Here is a 12515-nt window from a genome sequence, read left to right as displayed (position 1 = left end):
GCTAAATGTTGTCTAAAACCAAGGGCAGTGGGTTGTTAACTATCTTACATAAGAACATAAGAAATAGGAGCAGGAGTAGGCCATTTGGCCCCTTGAGCCTACTCTGCTATTCAATAAGATAATAACTGATCAGAAATGGCCTCAATTCCACTTTCCTGCCTGCTCCCCATAACCCTTGGCTCCCTTTTAGTTAAACATCCGTCTAACTCAGCCTTGAATATATTCAATGACCCAGCCTTTGGGGTAGCAAATTCCAAAGATCAATGACCCTGAGAGAAGAAATCCCTCCTCATCTCCACCTTCATTGGGAGACCCATTACTTTGAAACTGTGCCTCTTAGTTATAGATCCCCCCATGAGGGGAAACATCGGCTAGTACTTCACGTTCTCCACGTCTCCAAACTCACCACTCAGCTAGGAGCAAAACTGGTGAAGATCTGGAAGGAAGATCTCTCTCCACAAGGGTAGACCAGACAAAAAGGGAAACACCTTTAAAAACACAGAAAGCAAATCTTGAAGCCAATTTGAAACATTAAATGTTTTCAGTGCACATCTTCATTAAGGGTATGATTTACTCAGTTTAAGAAATCCTTTCATATCCTAAATATAGAGGGAAATTATATGCAATGCATCAGATTTTATTTTAAATTACAATTGTCTTTAAATTGATGAAACCTAGTTGAATGACCTAAGCCATTCTGCAGAAAACCAGCAAGGCTGAAAAGAGTTGAAGATGTCAGAGGCATTTGTTTGGTGTGGCAAGTTTGGGGGAGAAAGAAAGGAAATATAAAAAAAGGATCTTCCAATCACTGCAGGATTTAGTGAAAAATAAATCTTGGCAAACAAATAGCTGAGACATTTTGCATTGTGCATCTTTGTTAATTCTGTGGCATGGATTTTTTAATAATTGATTTATATTTCTTTCCTATTTAGTCTTCTGTAATCTTGTTAAGCCACCTGCCTTCTCTGACCATGTAGAGCCCTCCAATTTACCTTCCTCCAAATCCTGCATGCCACCTCACCACAATTACAATTGGGGTTCACCATTGTATAGAGTCACAGGCACCAACCTGAATGTTATTGTACACCACATTAGAACTCCAACATACTACAAGCACATTTCTGAAAACCTCATGTCCAAGTTCCGTCCATGGTAAAATGGCCAAAGAATCCCAAAATATGACAGGCAAGTTAACTGGAGATTGCCCACAATTAGCAACTGAACCAAATTCCTGTACCCCAGCCAAAAACACCTTGATATCTGTTGAAAGGAAAGTGAGTATCATCTTCTAAATCCTTGGTAATGAGAAAACTATAATTCCAACTACTATGCATAATATGATGCAATGCCTATCTACTATTGTATACAGTCATCAACTGCACAAATGTAAGTTAACGTTTTTCTGATTAACTGTATCACTTTGTGACATATGTAAAGCAGCATTCAAGGAATTTGGAGAAGTTTGTCAGGTGAGCAGATGAATGACAGCTGGACATTAGCGCAGATAGGAGCCCAACATAAATAGATGTTTAAAACATTTGGACGCAATGAGTGAATGTCATGGGTAATTGTCAGTTAACTGAAAGTATCCAATTGATGTGAAGCTGTCATCAGCTGGTCTAATCAGGAACAAAGGAACCATTCACACATAAAGAGCACAAGGGAGCCATTCAGCCCATCATGTCTGTGCTGGCTCTTTGAAAGAGCTATCCAATTAATCCCGTTACCTTACCCTTTCCCATAGTCCTGTAAACTTTTCCTTTTCAAGTATATATTCAATTACTTTTTGAGGTTTACTATTGAATCTATTTTTACTACCCTTTCAGACAATGCGTTCCAGATCATAACTTGTTGCTGAAAAGAATTCTCCTGATTTCCTCTCTGGATTGTTTGCCAAGCATCTTAAATCTATATCCTCTGATTACTGACTCTCCAGTCTTGCCCCATCTACTCAAGTCATTTGATTTTAGCCCTGTACAATTCATTGGGAAGATCTCATTTTCGGCTTTTGAAGTCTAAGCTTGCTCAGTAGGTGATGCAGTTTTTTTTTTTCACCCTTTCACTCTTGAAGGTTGTGCCCTATGGGACATAGCCCTTTTACCTCAGTTTATCAATAATAAAAAATAATAGAATAATGTGAAAAGAACCGAATATCCCATATTTGAAAGTGCATGGATACATTGGGGAGCAATTCAGAGAAGACTAACAGTCTAAACTTGTGAAGTGTGACTGTTACGATTGAGAAGAGGTCAGATGACTACCCTCCTTTCCCACTCGTCGTTATTTTGAGGAAAGAGTTTACTTGCCAATTCAGTGAGTATTTAGCTGTTCATGCACTGTGATCATAAAAGAACCAATCAGACAAATGTTCTTGAGTTTAACAAAAAAAGAGGTTAGCTTTAAAAAATAATAAAAAACGCTCCCACTTTCATACACCTATTCACACACACACACACAAATAGATTACAGAGTGGGGAAGGATAGATTATTCAAATTAGAATTCAGAGGAATAAAAAGGGATGCATTGTCTGTAGTTTGGTGACTTGGCTGACCTCAGGATGAATTTGGTGGTCCTGCTGTTTCCTTTGTGAATGCGATTTAAAGATGTAGCGGCTGATTTGGCTATCCTTCTGAAGACAGTAGTGAGGGGTTGATTTTCCTCAGGAAATCTCTGCCTGCAGCAGGAGTGTCCCTGGATGGTCATGGTCAGCAAACAAGATTCAAAAACTTGCAAGACAGGTTGGAGAGAGAGGGAGGAAGGAGGGACCCCATTCGGATCTTCTCTCGTCAGCATCTCAATCTGCTTGTGCTCTTACTGCAGAGAAAGCAGAAGCTTAAATACACAAAACATGGTCGTTACTAGGGTATTTCCCTTTGTAATTTAATCAGTACATGTCTGGGAATCCCCTCTCTAAGCCAGGGTTCTATTGTTCAAGTGATTAGGTCTAAAGTGTATTCCCATTGTAGCTTGATGAGTTCATGTCTGGGAACCCCATGTTGAACATCCTAGATGATTGCCTTGATGCCTTATTTATGGGGACAGGTTGTGTGGCTCACTCATATTCTTTGGAGACCATTGTCCTCAATGGGTCTTTACAGATGTGGTGTCTCTATCTCAGTGGATTGGAATATAGAGGGTACAGTGATGCAAATCGGATAGCCATCTTTGGCTGCATGCTCATGTTACGCTTAGTCTCTTATAGTATTTTTACTATGGTTCATTTCAGGTTACCAGCCAGTAGATTAAAAAATAATTGTTTGACATAAAGCATGTTTTTGTGACAGTGAATCACAAAACTAAACTTACTTTCATTGAAGAAAAAAGGCCAAGACAGAACATGATGCAGGTCTTTAAAATTAAAAATGATAGGAATGAGACCGGTATAATGATGCTATTTGACTATACTGTGGTAATAGAGAATTCAAATACCAAATTGACAAGCTTCAAGTAAGGTGCAAGATTACAAACAGAACAAGATACAGGTAAAAATGCCAAGGGTATAATGAAGATTTTCAAAAGTTCTCTACAATATAAATGAATTTATAGAGCAAACTCCCTGTAAAAATTGATGAATTAATATTTGGCTGCAAAATTGAAAGTTTTTTTATGCATAGGCATATATGATCAAACACTTTATGGAATGCTGTTGCCATGACAGATGTGATTTCTTTGTCATGTAATAGGTGAAAGTTGGCAATTGTAGGTTGTAAATTTGGACAAATATCTGGAATATCACTTAATTACCTTTGGGGTTTAGGGAAAACTTTTGAAAATCTTCATTATGCCCTTGGCAGTTTTACCTGTATTGTTGTCGTCTCCTTCAGGAGATTGTGAAATGGTTAGCATTCATTATATGACAATTTGGATAAGGTTTAAAGGTGCCGAACAGCCTCTCTCATTCCATATGTTACACTCCAATGTAGCAGCTATAAAGTTTGATGATAATACTGTCCTCCAGCATTTGTAATTTGCTAATTTAAACAAAACATTAATTGTAATAATATGATCAATTCTAAAAAGTTCAATTGCTCCCAAAGATGTTGCATTATGTGGGCAGGCTGCAAATCCCAATGGTAGTATGTTCAATTGCAGAGTCATTCTTGGGCAAATCATTTTGAGACATCAGCGAACACCAACAGTGTAAAGCAATGGAAGGAAATAACTCTACTTCCAATTTGATTCATAAACATTTTAGTGCCTAGAAAAAAGGAAGACACCAACCATTTTTATTCAAATACCACACGAAGGTTGGCATTAATTGGTGTTTTGATCAGTGCAATATTCCATGTTTTTAATATTAGATACATGGGTATTACGTTGGGTTAGTAGACAGTGATTTCACTTCTGGGAGCCAGATTCAAATCCATGGGCAGGACTTCCCTGCGGACTTCTGAATTCCACCATCAGGCTCAAATGTGGGCTTTAACTCCTTATGGTGTGGGGGAACTCAATGTGGTTTTCACCTCAGCAACAAATTGATGGCCAAATAGCCACTCACCATCCATCTAAGCAGTTCAGTCAAATGGGCAATTTTTTTGGATGAACCTAAGTGGTGTGCCTTGATGGACTAGCCAGCCATGGAGAACTTAACAGCCACACTCCTACCTTTCCTGTCTGGAATCCGCAGCCATGTATTTTCAGTGATCAGGAATGTGAACCTTAGCTGCACAATTTTCACTGACCCCTTGATGTACCGATTTTGGCCTTTCTCGTCACTCCACACATCCACCTCAGCATCCACATTTCATTAGTATCCAGTCATTGTTCTTCTCTTCTTAATGTTGCCCTTCTGCAGTATATTCACCTAGTCCACCCAGTAACTGAGTTGCATTGAAAAAAATTTAAAGAACACAAAGTCTGCACTTGTGATCGGCCATCGTGCAATCTCCATGACATAATGTACACCACAGCAGTTCATCGCTTTAATTGAATAGAATCTGGATCTTTGGTACATCACAAAATAGACATGAAACAACAAATAAGGAAAAAAGTGAAGTCATAACAAAATGTGAAAAATGTACAAATTAACACACTTTTGCTGCAATACAAGTAGAATGGGATTTGGTCACCTAATCCATTCTCAGCTTTTATGCTGCTCACCTTAAATTGAAGACTATCTGGTGCCTGTGGTCTGGTTGGTGCAGCAGTTTATCAATGAGAGGAGCCTGGAACATTGCGGGTTGTTTGCAAAAGAGACTTATCTTTTTCATTTCACGTGTATGGGTGCAAGACTTCAACATTAGTCTGCCAGCGCTGTTTATTGTTATTGTTTTCTTACTGCCAAAAAAGAAAACAGAAGACATTGGAGCTTTAAACCTTGCAGAACCGATATTCTTTGTGGAGCCATGCAAAGTGACTGCTGTATGTTAATTTTATGTTTGTGAAAGTACTTGCAGATGCACTTAGACACCTGCCAGTATTCCACAGAGATGCCCGCAAGTACTTTTTCATCATTTCTATATATATTTACATATGCAGTACGTTGCAGGCTCCAAACTAACATTGAATGAGCATTGTATCATACAAGGATGCTCAGTGAACTGAAAAAAAGAGTTACACAAGGAAGCTCTATGGGGAGAAAAACAATCTATTACACTGGAGAGTTCTTAAAGATGCTGTGTTAACAAGAATTATTGGCTTGCAAGCAAAAATACTTGCAACCATCTCTGTGGAACTCTGGTAGATATCTTAGGGGCCTGCAAGATAGAAATTCTTGTTTACAAAAAGGAAGTTTGTTACAATCGCACTACTAAGTGAATAGTTGAATTAAATTGTAAATCCCAGGATGACTCAAAGTGAACAATTGCGGGTTAGTTGCTGAATACCAAATTTAGCCTCATGTGAAGAGTTTGAATTTGGATTGGGCCATTTCTTAAATTAAAAAAAAAGAGATCATAACACAGCAAAGCAACAATAGATCACTCGTGTTGCAATCGCCTTCTCCTTCTATAGATCTTCCTCCAGTTGTTAATACGGGGCAGTCAGGTCACTCCCGTCTAGGGCAGAATCAACATGATGAAATATGGAATTTAAACAGCTCAATTAGCCCATCAAGTCACTTTCTATCAGAGACCTCGTACAGTTTGCACTGATGTTGACCTAAGATCGGAAGGTTTTGCCCCAGGGTTATCATTGTGCCAATAATAAAATTAATTAGCATAACATGATGTGATTTCATTTCAGAAATGACTGCCATACCACAAGCAGCAAATTATCAGCCAGTGGGGAGACAGGATGTTTGATTTAACAACCCTAGCTATTAAAGACAAGGGCAGCTGTATTGATTGGAGGTTTTGGCCCTGTAATGGAGGGTAAATGTACCAACAGGCCCAGATGGAGACCAAGAGCAAACAAAACCTGAGAATCCCACCCAGCCGCCTCAAACATACCTGCCCCACTTGTGGCAGAGCATGAGGATCCAGGATTGGACTTTATAAGTCACCTCAGGACCTGCGACCTCAGAGTGGGAGAAAGTCATCTTCGGTTCTGAGAGACTGCCTAAGAAGAAGAAAAAAAAATAGGTACCAACAAAGCATTATTATAGATCAAGGTGTTTTAGAATTGAGAGACGCGGTACTGAAACATCATCAGGCCCTGTTCAAGTCAGCAGGTTCTATGATCACTGAGATGCACTGACATTATGTCTGGGAGAAGTTAATCCAGAGACAAAATGTTGTGCTGTAGCCCCAGTGAAAAAAAAATGAAGAAAGCTCATAAAAAAATTAATGGTTAGGAGATTTATCAGAAGCTAGGGTTAGAGCAGAAGAGATTGAGGGGAGATTTGATGGAGGTGTACAAGATTTTGACAGGTTTAGATAGGGTATACAAAGAAAAGCTGTTCCCATTAGCTGATGGTACAAGAACTAAGGGACACAGATTTCAGGTTTTGGGCAAGAGATGCAGGGAAATGTGAGGAAGAACTTTTTCGGTTTTTTTTACCCAGCCAGTGGTAATGATCTGGAATTCACTGCCTGCAAGGGTGGTGGAAGGGGGGGATGATGAATGATTTCAAAAGGAAATTGGATGGGCACTTCAGGAAATAAATTTACAGGACTATGGGGATAGAATGGGGGGCATGGCACTAATTGGATTGCTCTACAGAAGTCTGGCATGAACCTGATGGGCTGAATGGCCTCCTTCAGTGCCATAATGACTCAATGACATTGAGGTGACATTCACCGAGGTGAATGAATAGAATGTCAACTCTACCCCTTAATGGAGAAGAGCCCCTAACTGGGTCATCTAATAAAATTAGAGGCATCCTGTTGATATAGGCACTGCTGACAAATAAGACATGCTTTAAGGGAAAAAAGAAACAAGTAAAGCTGTCATTTTAAAAGCATACAGCATGAAGAGAAAAATGTATAAATTGTGAAGGGAAACTAGCTGCAAGAAAGAGTTAACTACTTCTAGCATCTTTGGGGTCATAATGCAATTTGAAAAATTATAAAGGGGAGTTTTTCTTTGCAGTCTTCCACAGTTAATTAAGAATTATAAATAGCAAAGTGACTAGCAGCAAAATAGTTTTCCTAATATAGCATGTAACCAAATATGTGTAAAGTGAAATTTATGTGTCATTTGCCATTACTCTGCTTCTTTCAGGCCATTCAATGCCAAGACATGGGCAGGAGCAGGAAGCAGCACTCCACACTGCCCATGGGAACAGATGACACCTTCTCAAGGGCAATTAGGGATGGGCAATAAATGCTGGCCTAGCCAGCGACACCCACATCCCATAAACTAATATAAAAAATAAAAATTTATTGAGCCAGAAACCTTTGCAATAGTTAGCCCCCAGAGATAGTCAGCCACAAACATGTTAGTGTTGCAATGTTGCTTGAAAAGATAATAGGTTTAATTAACCTTCAAATACATTCACACAATCCCTTCAACATCAACCGTATTAGTATCTTTGCAAGTAGACCACGTGTTTTTGTTTATTAAATTATAGCCTCTCAGTAACAACAACAACTTGCAATTATAAAACATCTTTAATGTAGTAAAATATCCCATGGTGCTTCACAGAAGCATTATCAAACAAAATTTAACACTAAGCCATCTAAGGAGATATGAGGACAGGTGACTTGGTCACATAGGTAGATTTTAAGAAGTGTCTTAAAGGAAAAGGAGAGAGTGGTAGAGAAGCAAATAAACTTACAAAGGAATCCCAGAACCTATAACCCAGGCAGCAGAAGGCATGACCATCAATGTTGAAGTGATTAAAATCAGGATCATACAAGATGCCAGAATTGGAGGAGCAACAGAGATCTACGAGAACTGTGGAGCTGGATGCAGATACAGAGATAGAGAAGGTGGGCAGCTATGCGGGGATTTGAAAACAAGAATGAAAGCTGTAAAATTGAAGTGTGGCTAGACCAGGAACCAACATAGCCCTTTTAAGATAGAGATGAGGAGAATTTGTTTTCTTTCAGAGGGTCTTTAGTATGTAGAATTATCTTCCCCCAGAAAGCAGGCTGAGTCATTGAATTAGTCAAGGCAGAGTTAGGTAGATTTTTGATAGTCTAAGGGAGTCAAGGCGTGAGGGGACCAGACAGGAAAGTGGAATTGGAACCACAACAAGATTAGACATGATCTTATCGAATGGCTGAGCAGGCTCAAAGGATAGAATGGCCTACTCCTGCTGCCAAGTCCTATGTCCCTATATTCCCATGTAACAGGTACTGTGGGCCATCAGGAGCTGCAGAATTGTACTCGAACACAATCCGCAACCTCCTGGCCCGGCATATCCCCCACTCTACCATTACCATCAAACTAGGGGGTCAACCCTGGTTCAATGAAGAGTGCAGGAGGGCATGCCAGGAGCGGCACCAGGTATACCTAAAAATGAGGTGTCAACCTGGGTGAAGCGATAACACAGGACTACTTGCGTGCCAAAACAAATAAGCAGCAAGTGATAGACAGGGCTAAGCGATCCCACAACCAACAGATCAGGTCTAAGCTTTGAAGCCCTGCCACTTCCAGTATGAATGGTGGAGGACAATTAAACAACTTACTGGAGGAGGAGGCCCCATCCTCAATGATGAAGGAGCCCAGCACATCAGTGCAAAAGATAAGACTGAAGCTTATGCTACAATCTTCAGCCAGAAGTGCCGAGTGGATGATCCATCTCAGCCTCCTCCAGAGGTCCTCAGCATCTCAAATGCCAGTCTTCAGCCAATTCGATTCACTCCACATGATATCAAGAAATGGCTGTAGGCATTGGATACTGCAAAGGCTATGGGCCCTGAATATTCCAGCAATAGTACTGAAGACTTGCGCTCCAGAACTTGCCGCGTCCCTAGCCAAGCTGTTCCAGTACAGCTACAACACTGGCATCTACTCAGCTATGTGTAAAATTGCCCAGGCATGTCCTGTACACAAAAAGCAGGACGAATCCAACCCAGCCATTTACTGTCCTATTAGTCTACTCTCGATCATCAGTGAAGTAATCAACAGTGCTAACAGGCAGCACATGCTTAGCAATAACCTGTTCACTGGCGCCCAGTTTGGGTTCTGCCAGGGCCACTCAGCTCCTGACCTCATTACAGCCTTGGTTCAAACATGGACAGAAGAGCTGAACTCCTGAGGTGAGGTGAGAGTAACTGCCCTTGACATCAAAGCTGCATTTGACCAAGTGTGGCATCAAGGAACCCTAGCAAAACTGGAGTCAATGGGAATCAGGGGGAAAACTCGCCACTGGGCGGAGTCATACCCAGCAAAAAGGAAGATGGTTGTGGTTGTTGGAGGTCGATCATCTCAGCTCCAGGACATCACTGCAGGAGCTCCTCAGGGTAGTGTCCTCGGCCCAACCATCTTCAACTGCTTCATCAATGACCTCCCTTCCATCAGAAGAGCAGAAGTGGGGATGTTCGCTGATGATTACACAATGTTCAGCACCATTCGCAACTCCTTAGAAACTGAAGCAGTCCATGTCCAAAAGCAACAAGACCTGGAAAACATCCAGGCTTTGGCTGACAAGTGACAAGTAACACTCAGACCACACAAGTGGCAAGCAATAACCATCTCCAATAACAGAATCTAACCATCACCCCTTGACATTCAGTGGCATTACCATCACTCAATCCCCCACTATCAGCATCCTGGGGGTTACCATTGACTAGAAACTGAACTGAACTAGCCATATAAATACTGTGGCTACAAGAGCATGTCAGAGGCTAGGAATCCTGCAACAAATAACTCACCTCCAGACTCCCCAAAGCCCGTTGACCATCTACAAGGCACAAGTCAGGAGTGTGATGAAATACTCACCACCTGCGTTGAGTTAAGCTCCCACAACACTCAAGAAACTCGACACTGTCCAGGTCAAAGCAGCCCGCTTGATTGGCACCACATCCACAAACATTCACTCCCTCTCCCACCGATGCAAAGTAGCAGCAGTGTGTACCATCTACAAGATGCACTGCAGGAACTCACCATGGCTCCTTAGACAGTACCTTCCAAACCCACAACCACTACCATCTAAAAGGACAAGGGCAGCAGATACATGGGAACATTACCACCTGGAAGTTCCCCTCCAAGTCACTCACCATGGTGACTTGGAAGCATATTGCCGTTCCTTCACTGTCGCTGGGTCAAAATTCTGGAACTCCCTTCCCTAACAGCACTGTGGGTGTACCTACACCACATGGACTGCAGCGGTTCAAGAAGGCTGCTCACCACCACCTTCTCAAGGGCAACTAGGGATGGGCAATAAATGCTGGCCCAGCCAGCGAAACCCACACCCCGTGAATGAACTTTTAAAAAACAGGACTTGATACAAGTTAGAATACGAGCAACAGAGATTTGGATGAGATCAAGTTTATGGAAGGTGGGAAATGTAAAGTTGGCTAGGAAAGCATTGAGAGTAAGGTAAGAAAGGCATTGGGTTGAGGATTCAGCAGCAGGAAAGCTGAGGCAGGGGCAGAGCCGGGTGATGTTCTGGAGGTGGAAATGGGCAGTCTTGGTGACGTGAACTTGTTCTGTTTGGGCTTTTTCCTAACATTTGATCTTGTGTTCATAGCCAGACAACAAATTTGAGAAGAACACCAAATCCTTTTTGTATTGACACCTGTAACTTTAATTACTACCATGTAAAGAAAGTAAGAATGTAATTTATAGCACCTTTCATGATCTCAGGAAGTCCAAAAACATTTCCCAGACAGTGAAATAAGTTTACAGTAAAGCCACCATTATAATGTAGAGAAATGCATACGAGAGATGTGTATTAATTAATGTGCTCAGGCTGGACAACTGATCTTTCATTGCAGAGGTTTACTTCCTGGAGAATATATGGATACCCATTAAATTCTCCCATCACCTTCACAGGTAGAAAACGTCAAACCTCAAGGCCACTTTGTACAGTTTATCTATTTGCTCCAATTTACTTACAGAAGAAAAATATATCAAAGGAACACTAGGCTACGGTGGCTTTAAAAGTTACAGAGCAAATGATATGCATTACAGACTGTCCTCTGACTTTGACCCCATGATGACGCAGCTCAATGCCCTCATTAACTGTAAACAAATGCTGTATCTACGCATTAAGTGGAAAAAACGCATTACCAACGTAATCCATCCTGCAAACTCTTGGGCCAGAATTTTAGAGCTGGAGTGAAGTCGTGCGAGAAAATTTAAGGCATGTATCCCAATGTCACGGTGCCCTCGTCTGATATTACAGGGGCGGTCACGCACATGAGTTGGAAGCACGCCTGCCAACAATTAACGGGCAATTAAGCCCATTAAACATGCGACTGTCGAATTTTGTGTGGCCCGTGCACTTTTACACTTGGGCCAATCGGCCAGGTGGCATTCATGTTTTTTCACCATTCTCGATCCAGGGCAGGATAAAAGGCATGAGTGTGTATGAGGTTTGATGATTCATGAGTAGTGCTGTCAGTTGTTCATAGTGTAGTTATAGATAGTTTGGGGCATTTTTATGTTTGCTGTTATCTCTGCAAAAATTCTGCAGCCCCCTGAGGCATCTTCACAGCAGTTGTCTTCCCTTCAGGGAACTCATGTGACACCGCCTGCCCACACTCTCACTTGTCTCGGCACCTGCCCACCACAGCCCCACCCCCACCCCACTAAGCACGTTCTATGCTGGCCTGCAGTTAATTGGCCAGCCAGTGTGAAAGCACTGTAAGGAGCCAACGGAGGGCAGGAGCAGATTTCGCATCCTGCTTCCGGTCCTGCCAATTGCACTCCCGCACCAAATGTCAAATTCAGGCCTTGGACTTTCAGAAGTCATTCAATAAAGTGCCATAAAGAGGTCACTACACAGGATTAGCGCTTATGGGGGCAATAAATTAACACAATTGAGAATTAGTTAATGGATAGAAAACAAAGAGTAGGAATAAACAGGTCATTTTTTGGGATGGTAGAGTATAAGTTGTGGAGTGCCGCAAGGCTCAGTGCTTAGGCCTCAGTTATTTACAATCAGATCAATACCAAGATGAGGCCACGGTTGTAGTATATCCAGGCTTGCTGGTGAGACAAAACTCAATAGGAAAGTAAA

The sequence above is a fragment of the Cetorhinus maximus genome, chromosome 13, assembly GCF_964194155.1.
Source record: "Cetorhinus maximus chromosome 13, sCetMax3.hap1.1, whole genome shotgun sequence".
Lineage (NCBI taxonomy): Eukaryota > Metazoa > Chordata > Chondrichthyes > Lamniformes > Cetorhinidae > Cetorhinus > Cetorhinus maximus.
This window is presented reverse-complemented; position numbering follows the sequence as displayed.